The 12585-nt window shown below is 29.8% G+C and overlaps 1 protein-coding gene across 5 annotated transcripts in view; it reads right to left on the bottom strand.

The window, feature by feature from the left end:
* LOC129957171 (zinc finger protein 608-like) overlaps window positions 1-12343 on the bottom strand; it is an 84121-nt gene extending 71778 nt beyond the window's left edge. For 3 of the 5 annotated variants that reach the window (XM_056069362.1, XM_056069395.1, XM_056069404.1), the window contains exon 1: window positions 11586-12343. The gene's annotated coding sequence lies outside the window, so the exon portion shown is untranslated. Of the gene's footprint in view, window positions 1-4252; window positions 4274-9319; window positions 9465-11585 lie in introns of those variants that run through there. The other 2 variants (XM_056069371.1, XM_056069387.1) reach the window with 2 other exon arrangements.
* Between the last annotated feature and the right edge of the window lie 242 nt (window positions 12344-12585).

Raw genomic sequence — 12585 nt, 5'->3', positions numbered from 1 at the left:
TATTAGTAACATATCGGTAGTGTAATATTTAAAGGTGTGTTTTTTATAATAAAATAACAAGAAAATTTTGTTTATCGCATAAAAGATCGATACATTTTCACATAAATTATGAACCATATTCCTTGCATTAAAAACGATTTCCGATTTTACTATTCCCCGATTTGCAAATCAAAAATCTTTTAGAACTTTTTTTTATATAAATAGTTTATTTTTATATATATCTCTTATTATAACGGGTTAATTTTATGCCATTTATTACAGCTGTCGCATAACACCAAATAAGAAACAGACCAATGTCGCACAATTTACATCACGTTCTTGCAAAAGTTCCGCTAATTTTATGGTCCCAGAAGTTACTTTTTTTTACAAATGATAGACTTCAAAAAGAAAGAAAGTAGATCTAAACATTGCACCACGTAAAAGTATAAACGCACGATAAAAACATATTTAAAAATATATATGTTTGTATGGCAAACAATTTTCTTTACGCGCTTCAACATAGAACAACTTCTGAGAAGACAATTCAAAAAACCCTCGGAGTTGAGTACTTCAGTCCAACTCAGACCTAAGAACATGATAAATAGGAAATAAAAAGGAAATGGTATTTTTTTTTTAAGAATTATTTTCAACACTACATAATTTTTTCTGTATTATTAATAGCAGCAAGGTGTGGAAAAATATCCAAGCTCAACATAGACCAAGCAAAATGCAAACGGAATTTGGCATTTTGCCAACACCTGCCAAAGTAAACTCGATTCATCTTGGAATACAATGGTGGGCGAGATGATACTTTGTTATCGGTAATGGTACAAATTTGACAAGATCACAATTTAGAAAATGTGTTAAACTTATCTCATCAGTTTCCTTCCCCCATTAGCGATTTATGATGGATCAATTTTAAAATATCAATAGAACAATACATTACAAAGCTCTGATGAAGTCGATTAACTAACACATGCTTGCGAATACGAATGTTACAGCACCACATTTTAAATATTAATGAGGTAAAAAAATATGCATATGTACAGCAAAGATATGATAAATAACTTTATGCCAGCTTTAACATATTATATAGATAACATTGAAATTTAAATACAACGTTACAAGCTTGATTATCTTAAGACACCATCTTCACTGTTCGTTAAAATCCATACAGCAAACTGTACAATTCAGGACAAAATTACACCCTTACACTATAATCTCAAACGAAACTACACGCACGAATAATCTACTTTACCAATTATATCTGGGACATTCAGCAAACAAAGAACACTTTATTCCCTAATAAAATTATAAATTTTATAATAAACTATAAAACCATTCATTAACAGTAAACTATTTTGTAGTTAATCAAGGAAATATTTGAATTGAGAGAAAGCTTCAAATCTAAAAAATGTTCCTAGAATTCTCAAGAATAAATTATCATAATTAGATTCGAATTAAATATATGAATATCAAATTAAATGATGCTACAGTAACCTACCAGGGTCAGCAAATGAGAGAATTCGTAAACACTGATACAAAACCGAAGACACACGGCATCTAGAACACAATCAACATTTAATAAGAAGATAATGACATTTAAAAAGAACAGTTCTTAGACTTCTAGAAGCTTGACAATTTGTTTCAGAAAAAGTTCCGAAACTGTGAAGTCTTGTGATATATGGGGAGAAAAAAAATGGCGAAATGAAGCATTCAAACAGATAAAAGAAAATCATGCCAATATATTATCAACATTCACCATTTTCAAAGCTTATCGTAATATTACATATTTGAAGCATTTTACACCCCATTCACATCCATCGATATTTTGAGTACACACATTTTAATATTTGTCCAGCACTTTCCAACGTTCAGTTTAGATGATTTGTAAATATTTAGCTACAGTGAAAAGAAAAAACTGAACGGTGCAGGAAAAGCAAACAAAAAAATTAATACATCAAATGGGACGAAAAAGCTATAAGCCCTTTTAATGACACTTACGCACGCAATGTCAATGTCGTTATTGTTCATACTTCAGATACATTTTAACCAACCCAATATAAAAAGTTTTATCTTCGTCGCCATGTGAAAACCAAACAATAACTTTGAATTAAAAAAATCATTATTTAAGTGTTATACATACATAATTATAATTTAATCGGACTACAGTGGAATTAAAATTAAGTATGTACTTTCAATGAATTAGCTAAGAAAAGCTATAATCACTCAGCACCAAAAAACACAAACAGAATTCCATCAAAAAGTTCTAAAAACTCCCTCCCCCTAACTCTAACTTAAGGAATTTTCGAATTACCTAATTAAAACAATACTTGGCAACGACAAATAAAATTTTACTCTTCTTAAAACAAATATTAATAAATTTTTGAAAAGTACCTTACATTTTCCCTTAAATATAGAGAAAAGCATTCTTCGATAAATATCATTATCTGACTCTCCGCTTTAGACTACATAGGTCTTGAAATAAAGATCATAAATCGAAATAAAGAACTTAATTTTTTTTATTGTCATTAAGTTATGCAAGCGCTATTTGTGTAAAGTGAATCAGTGACACCCAGATGAGGGTCGTGCAATTAGCATTGCTGAGATGCTCCAATCTGATTAAACTGCATCAGGAACGTCGTTGTTGATGCTTGAATTTTTTGGATATGTTTTTAGGTCTCAATTAGTCCAGGTTTCATGGGTTTTCCAACAAGACAGTCTTATTGCGAAAACCAGAAAGAAACGAGCTGAAGTTTGAATAGACGAGCTAAAAAAACAGTTAAGTGAAGTTAGTGATCTTAAAATAGCTTTTAAGGACGATCTAAAAACTACTGAAACAGCCATGAAAGATACTTAACAGCAAGAGGAAGTTACAAATACGAAGTGTAATGCTTCTCATGAGATGGTGCGGTATAACAGTCAGAAAATATCTAACAATCGCTAACTTTTTTAAAAGCTAATCTTGATTTTAATGCTTTTTAGATAAATTAAATAATTTATTTAGTAGGTTGCAATTTTTAAAAATTTATTTTGGTTGCACAGTTCTTTATTATTATTTACTGCTAAAGTATTACAAAATAAAGCTCCAAGGCGAAGACGTTGACTAATGTACAATGATCTCGAAATTCGAAGACGGAATATTAGCCAACTTCCTGTTCCAACAGAAAGAGATACTCAAAAAATTAACTAATATTTTATTTAATTTGGCTAGAAAACATACAAAAATGAACATAAATTTTTGAAATTATATTTAAAATGTAAATTTAACAAATAAACTTATTCCTCCAACTATCAGGTTAACAAAACGAGTTCAAAATAAGCATAAGCAATGAAACTGAATGAGAATTCCGAAATATTTAAGACTTCTTTCAACCATTTAATGGATTGTTCAGTTCAGACGATTAAGTGCTCTCTTAGCGCGAAACTAAACGAATGATTATTTTCGTCAAGTCAATGATTAATAAATTAATTAGCGCGACAACGAATATACAACAATAACATCAAAATTTATGACAAAATATACGTTTCTCAGTAACCGACTAATTTCTGAAGATACAAACCAATTGCTAATTGAATATCTGCTATATTTTCGAAATTAGAAAACGTGGAGGGATTCATAAAGGAGCTAAACAAAATTTGAGTGATAAAATATATTAAAATTTGTCACGAAAACATCAAATAATAACCATGAGAATTTAAAACAGAATTTCAATTAAATGCGAATAGAAGTAGAACATCACATATTATAAATAACAGAAAATAAAGGAAATAATAAAAATTGATAATATAGGAGAAAAAAATTTTTCACTAAATTCACTAAGACTTCTCTCTGACAGCCCCCTCCAGCCTCTCAAATTAATTTGTAGTACATACTTCGCTTTTCAAGTAATAACTAAATATACTACTAAAATAATGACGGCGATGATTTCATAGCTTAACAGTTTTCAGTGATTCTTCTACCGAATAACGAATAATTCTCGAATCTGATAATTAAAGTGGCACTACAATGATTAAAAAAAAAGTTAGAATCATGCAAGACACATACATACATTAGAGGAATGAGTTGGTAAAATGAAACGAAAGCAAAAAAAGTAACTGCAAAAGAAAATATCTTTTACTCAGGAAAATAGTATATATACCGTCAGAAAGTAACTCGCAAAATAATGGTGTGCATTCATAATTTATTAGTTAAGTACAAATCTACACACTACTGCTCAGAATGAGCACAAAAAGAAAAAAAAATTTTAGACTATAATTCAAAAAAGTATACCTTTCAATTACCGCCGATACAATTACAAATAATATTCCAAACCTTCCGGATTTAAAAATTAATTATAATTAACGTAGCAAGTATGGATTCACTTATACTTCAATTTTCGACATAAAAATCTTCGATGAGGTATAACGATGTCAGCCACTTTCCAGCTGTCGGTCTCACAAAGCGAACCTTAATCCCGCTTACGAGTTATAGGGGAAAGCATTCCCTTTCTCAGTAGGCCTCATAGTGCCTCTTCAAGGCGAGTAAGAATATAAAATCCCTTTCAAGATGAAAAAGAACCAAAAGAATATCAAGTTCGGTGAAGAAAGAAGACTATCGGCACACCTGTTTCACCTATCACTTTTATGCTTTTTGTGAAAAGTCGAAGTGACTATAAAAGTACGTCACAATTGTAGACTATGACTGATGACAAGTTTTGTAGAAACTCACTGAAAAATACCCAGAAGCAAATAACGAATGCATGCCACCTGGTACCATAAAAACCGCGCGAATTCACATAAAAGAATGGCCTTAAGAAGAGTTTTTGGAACATGATTGTACTATGAATTTATATTACGACGCTATTTATAAGCACTAATCAATGCAAATGGTAATTTTATTCATTTATGAAAGTACCGTGTTTATTTCATTTTCGCTAACAGTAGAAAATTATAGTTCCATTTCAAAAAAATTGCGAACAAACTTCAGGAAACTTTTTTTTTTTTCTTTCTTATACAAATGAAGACAAATTAGGAATTCTACTATTCAAAAACACATTAAATACAGGCAATATTCTTCAAAAAGAGACTTGGATACTAAGCATAATTTTCCTCATTTTAATAGATAATATCGACGATTTTCTCTAATAAAAAATCAATAATCTAGAGGCATCCGATTTGGATATCTCTTCCTAATAATTTAACTACCAGTTGAATAATCTATTACTGCTTTGTATATTTATGTAAAATGTGCAAACTATAAATTAATTAACTTTAAAATAGAAAAAAAATTAGTTGCACAAAAAAAATCATAAGCTTATTCAAACACGCGAACTTAGTTAATGATATATCGTTTTAGTCATTCTAAATTTATTTCTTGTTAGATCCTTTCTTTGAAATAAAAAAGAAAAAAAAATGTTATTCGTGTAATTATTTTCGTGTACCAGTGAATAATTCATAATGCAACTCATTTATTTGAAGATACTGTCAGCTTTTTTTCAGAGGATATTATTGTAGTCATAATAAAGAAAGTGGCGTTGAAACAATCCTTTTTGAAATTGAAAAAACGAAACCTTAAATCTTGCCATAAATGGATATCAAAACTGCTAAGAAACGTCGAATTTCGTATTCAAGTTGCTTTGGAAACAGAAGTAAAAATGGTAAACTAGCGTTTTTACTAACACCAGCAATTCCCGCTCTGATTAATGAAACCACAGCATATGTAACAACTTATATTTCTATACACTAAATTTTTTTAATTTTACATTTTAACAGAAATTTCTGAGTTCGCAAAACTATATTAGTCCTCTCCTTCCGCTGAAATGTATAATCATTCTGAGCAAAATATAATACTTCAGCACACTTGAACAGTTTCCGCTAGATGCGAGGTATATACTCACATATTCAATTATAAATTTACGAAAGATGAAAGACAAGGTACATTTAGTCCAGTAATGACACCGTAAAATATAGAATCATGTCAAGCGAACGCGACCTTTGTGCCGACATTTACATTGTTACTAATATATACCAATGCATTTTCACGTGATATAGAAACCCCGCCTTACAGGACTGATTTAGCAGAGCTTATTGCTTTCTGGGAATCAGCACACATATTTCCTGAATGTTTGCGTGATCAACAACCATCTCGACTTGTCGCATGACTGACAACCATAAATAAGATCTAACCTGAGACATTCAATATACTCACAAAATAAAGGTAAATACGTCAAACTAATCACAGTAAAACAATCGCAACCAATATTTTAGGAACACTAGACGCGACTTACACTGGAAAAGACAATTTTCGTGCCATCAATTATTAAGGTTGGGACAGGTCTTACGATATTTATATTCCATTACGCCTAGCATCACACCACATTCACTAACGGATCGATTGCTTTTAAAATGGCAATAAACTTTAACAGAAATCATGTATGTCCTCCTTAGCTTTAGATATTTTGCGAAAATGACTATATTTCAATCTCATTTCAAAGATAAAACCGTTATTTAAAAATGTAACATAAGCATTCTACCAATTTTCATAATAAAATTAAAGAATCGATAGTTTTAGGTGCTGGATACCAAGAACAGAGTTCCAACAATTATTCCGGTTGTTACTTTAATAAAACTAGATATTATTGAATTGGGAAGAGTGATATATACATCATTAATGGCTTAATTATTATTTTACTCCTTTCAGCCGTTGCCTGAAATATATTTTTAATTTCATAGACTAAATGTTTGCGATTGTTCCCATTCAATCACAAACATTCCGATCCATATGTTTTATCAATCAACATGTACTTAAAATTATCTCTGAAAAATCCTTAAAATTCAGAACCATTATAAAGAAAATAAGTTATAATCCTGTAGAAAACATTTTTTCTTTTTTACATTACATTTCTTTAATACTCTAAATACCAAAAGAATACAAATTGCAACAATATGTATATATCGTTGTTTCTAAGCATCTATTATAATATTTCGGCAATCATAATAGCAGCTATTATGGTGCTTCTCAAATCTCTACATGCTTGTAATCTAGATGAAAAATTAAAACTTGAAAAATCAATGAAATTTCTGCATCTAATTCATCCTTGATATTCCTTTCCAAAACATAAATGAAGTGACCAACTTAATCCAAGTATCTACAATCGCATATAACGAACGCGCATGAATAAATTGCTTCTTTTCCCAAATCTGTCCTTACAGCTTAGTATGACGTAATGACTTCCAATCCACAACTGCAGCATAATTTAAATTTCCATCACCTCAAGGAAGGATGAAACTTACTTGCGCAAGGATGAATCTCGAGAACAGACGCCATTTTGACTGCGGTTTACCACGTTTTGGATAATTCCACGTAAAACTTTATTACTAATTTAATGTGGTAATTTAAATACATTGCTTTTATGTGTCATATCTTAACATACTTATTACAAAGTAAACTAGAAACGTATAAACGCGGATTCTGAAAAAATGAAAAACAAGAATAATTGCATTTGAAAAGAAAAACTATTATTTAGTTATTCTAATAAAATGAACACAAAAATAGAGTAATCGGAGAGATACAAGGCATTAGATATGTAACAAAATTCAACAAGACAGATGTTATCATGTGACTTTTACAACGTGGTATGTGAACTAAAACGAAGGTGGAATTGTCATTTTTAGGCAATGCATGAAAATTATAATTTTACTTTTCTGGTATAAATATATTAATACTCCGGAAATGCGTATTATGATCCTTATAAAAGTAGGTCCAAGTATTTGTGTTATATTATTCAAAAGAAATGCATTATTTCATAATACAATAACGATTAAAATTCCACATACCGAAATTCCGAATTTTAATTAAATTAACTAACGCCATATCTTCTTTAATAACAGGATTAATTTTAAAAAGTTGGATTGGGTGATGCATAGTAACTGGGTCTTCACAGATTACGACAAAGAATTTGAATTCAAGTTGAAACAAATCGAAAAGAATACAATATATAATATTACAAATAGAAAGTACATAAATTAAAAAAATGAAATAAATCACCGAAGCGTTTTTCAAGCGTAATATTCGTTGTAACGATATTTAAAATGCTACAAAACGACAGACGATAATTTTTGAAACAAAATTGAACGTAAAAACTTTTTATTCGTTAATAAATTCGTAAATATAGTTGTGAAACACTAAAATTAAAAGATGTTTTATAAATATTCTATTCAAATGAATCAGCAGAAAAACAGTAGCACTTATCTCGTTACAGTCACGAGATGTTGCCTAAGAATTCGTATGGCATGAATATCAATGAGATAATATCAGTAGAAAGCAAAATTCTTCGAATATTTTCCCAAAGGAAAAATCTGTGAATTCAAGCTACTAACTTCGTTTGAGAAAAAACAAGAGGGGGAATATTTTTAGTCTGAAATTTAATCGAAAAGCTGATAACAAAATTAACCGTAAGTAGGCATTTGAAAATTTCAAGAATGCTAGCTATGCAGACGCATATGACGTTCTAATTCCCATAAATATGCTAGAAAAACTAAATTATATCTGAATAAGCCCAATGGAGTCGCTTTCGAATTTTTTTCCCTCAATTTCTCATGATTTAGTGATGATTTCTTATGGAAAGAAAAACATGGCAACCAATGGCACCATAAAACAACATCTTTTAACATAAAACCCACTGTGGTAATCGCGCAACATACTTTCATAAAGATTCCGCGTGATCATCGGCTAAATGTTTCGTTTTATGTACGATAATCGTACCAAAAGCTACACGATATGCGATTCTTATTAAATATTTCTTACAACTGCTAAATTACCTCAACAGGCATAGATTTTCGGATAAATCGATGCTAATTTTTAAGTCATCCTCATTGATGGTACGATTTTCGAAACAAGCAACTTCGAATATTCTACATATATCTAATGCGACAGTGAATCTGAAAATTGTTCCAAAAACAGTAGCCTTAAAACTACAATATTAAATTGTTTATGAGCACACTTAAATATATCTTTTTTTTTTTTTTTTTTTTACATAAGTACCTGTTTTCTCTCTCAAAATTCTCCAGTCTATAATAAAAACAAATGATATATTATGCACACAAAAAAATTGCGTTTTAATATGCATTCATAATCGCAAAATACATCGAAAGAAGTAAAAATAATCAATAATTTACAGTTTTTAAAATCAATAGTATTCATTGATTTTATAGACAAAAAAAAGCATTTAGGGATCATAAAGTAATAAAAAAAGTACACTTCCCAAATAACTAACTTCTTTCCAGTATTTTCGTGTATTAAAAGAAAATTAATTTGTTCTAGATAATATATTTCATATAAAGGCAATTCTTTACTTACTTGTTTTATTTTCCAATCATTCCCTCATGTACTTGAAAAGAAAGAAAAAGAGGGGAAAGAGATTAGGATGCTTAGTCTCGTTCTTTACAAGAATTAAAAACCAAGCAGATCAATAAAATACAGAAAATATTCTTTATTTTTTTTTTTTTTTTTTTTTTGTCAAATTACCCAGAATTACAAAGGCCTTTCCGTACAACAGTAAACAGAATAACAAGTTAAAAGTTCAATGAAAATCATATCATATCACGATATCAAATAAATTTGATATAAATGCATTATCAAACTATCTCGATTTGCGCATGCGGAAAGTTGAAAAATCGGTTTTTCTGGTAATATCAGTAAGTTTTATCTTTTGATTTTCGAGCTGATTTAAAACCCACAATTAACATTTCTAGTACATCGAATGAACATACATTTCTACATCGCATATCAAATATCTTGAGTAATAAAGGCGGAAGTTTGTAGAATGAACTTCACAAGGGCACTAGCCTGAAAGCAGTGTTCATAGAGACAAATTATTTAATGAACGATTCATCGTAGTCATTCGATACTCTTAACTATTAAGCGAAAATAAACGAATGCTATACAAAAGCGAATAGGGTTGTTAAAGAAGCTATATTGCACATGCCTAATATCGCACATAAAATACGCGAACGTTTCTTCGAACTGCAAACACATATATGATTTCAGAGAGAATAAAGTTATTGATTCATTGGCACACATAAAACAAACACCATACTTGCAAGGTAAAAGAAAATTTAGTTGATAATCCTTAGCCCCATTCACACAAAAACCGCATTAACTTCTTTTTTAGAGGAACGTAGTAATTGCTTCTTTACACTATAAATGGAACCTTTATTTACCAGTGGACGTCGCAATCGTTATATCATACGTAATAACCTATTAAAAATAAAACTTCTATTAATGTTATATTTTTAATGAGTTACTTCATATGATAAAAAAGATTTATGATCAGAAAGTTAGCGAAATAAAATTTTCGTCTTTCCAGAAATTAATAGTTTATTGTCTTTTCACCAGTTATGATCTATCAATGAGTCTTAATCAGACTTAATAAGACTTATCAGTCTTAATAAATATAAGACTTACGCAGATAAAAGGGTTTGAACAATAGTTTTTATTTCGAAAAATTATCATATTTAAATAGTTCGAATCACTAGTTCCAAATTACGACACACTTCTATGATGACCGTTAATAAATAATTCCCAATTTTTGGTGTTATAGGCATTTTAGTAAATTAAAACACCAATTTAATACGGAATGCCCGATTCAATGATTACACACGTAGGGGTACGGTAATGAAATCATGAAAGAAAAGAAAAGTATTACAGTAACAAGTTTATAATTTTACATTAAAAACATAAACAATAATAAATTTATTACTTAGTTATTTGTCTGGGATTTTAATAATCAATGAATAACAACCAATGACGTGGAATTTATTATTTTCGCTCATTGCCAAAACGATTCGCTATATCAGATTAACGATTTTATCTTTCTAACTTTCAACTATACAAGCTATAAATAATAAACGAGGTCAATGCATATAGTTTATTGTTAGATCAAATCACTACATTAGGATTTGCATTTATTTTGAAAAGAAAAAGGCAAAATATACTGTCAATATCGTTCTCTTATTTCTATCTGACTTCTAAGCAGCATTTTTTAAAAATATTTAACATAAATTGAAATTATAAAAATGTAGCAGTGTGATATTCATTATCAACATTAATTAAATCAAGTTTTCGCAAAATCATAATGAACGTTATAAATATAACCGTAGCAGATACGGTATGTACGGTAAGGAATTTCCGATCTCCCATTTCTACGCAATTTTATAAATAAATTCATCACGTTCGCGATAGAATGTATTTCCCATAATTAATGGTAATAGAATAATAATAGTTAGTTAAAGAAAAATAAGAAATTTTACAACCAGAGCAATAATATCGATGTGTGGACGGACACAACGGAAAAAGACTAAAATAAAATAAAATAATCCAACTTTTGATAAATACATGCAGATTAAGAAAATTACTAATAACTTCATTAATATATAAAATAATAATATTGCAAAACTTATAAAATAAACTAATTTGAAAAAACAAACTAAAACGAGGCATACATCCGAGGTTGTAAATAGAAAGGTTACATAATATGATGGAGTTAAAAATAAATTAAAAGGATCACAATAATAGAAATAAAATTTGCATAATAGCAGTAAAATTAATAAATGTTCATACATACCGAGGATAATTACCAGCCGGAAAATGTGGCCGCTGGTTCCACCAGACCGAGTTACATCCAGAGCCCCTTTTCGCAATAAAAAGAAGTCAGGGGCCCGTTGAATTAACACACGGGTGCGGTTTCAAAATACCATACAGAATGCACGCACAACTAATGCACTGAATTATGTTTCCTCTTCAAAAATTATGGAAAAGAGATACCGCCTTGAACCGTTTTTTTCGTCGCACAACGTAAAGAAATCACACTATCACATATTTTGCAGGAAAACATAATAAAACACTTTCTTCTAAACTGGGAGAATATAATCCACATAAGACGATTTTAATGCGTTTTCCTTCTCTTTTACTCAAGTTGGATTGTTGCCCACTGCAATATCCATTAGCAGAAGCATAGTCGAAGATGTAGTAAAAAATCCACAAGAAACATCCATAAGGTTAAAAAAAAATCCACAACTTTAGAAAAGGAAAATTTGAGGTACGCTGGTGAATAATAAATTAACTATCATAGTTAATATCCTTGCACTGAGCATTAAAAATTTTGTTTCATTAAAACAAAAACTGTTTAGCTATAAAAACTTGCAATCTGACAATTGGAAAAGGTGTAACACGAAGGAAATTCTCATAATAATGCTTAATTTAACTTTAAAAAATATTTGTATTCTTGAATTAATTGTTTTTAGATATAGTTATAATGCAGTCCAGTATGGTGCCCTATCGTACAAGTTGAACCTTAGAGCACTCTGACTGCTTTACCATCGAGAGAAGCTTGACTGAGGGTTGCCATACAAAATGATTCGATGGTAGAACATTTTTCTCGCCAAAATTGTTTAATGAGCGTCGCTTGTCGCCAACGATTCGTGCCAAATCGACCCATCTCTACTATGGGATTGGTGTTGCTTTGCATTAATCTATGTTAAATTATAATCTGAATAATACACACAAAAATTAATTCTCCAATGATAAATTTTTGTTTCAGTTTTATTTGTGTTTTTTCATTTCTT

The sequence above is a fragment of the Argiope bruennichi genome, chromosome 2 (assembly GCF_947563725.1).
Source record: "Argiope bruennichi chromosome 2, qqArgBrue1.1, whole genome shotgun sequence".
In the NCBI taxonomy this organism is placed as follows: domain Eukaryota; kingdom Metazoa; phylum Arthropoda; class Arachnida; order Araneae; family Araneidae; genus Argiope; species Argiope bruennichi.
This window is presented reverse-complemented; position numbering and strand designations above follow the sequence as displayed.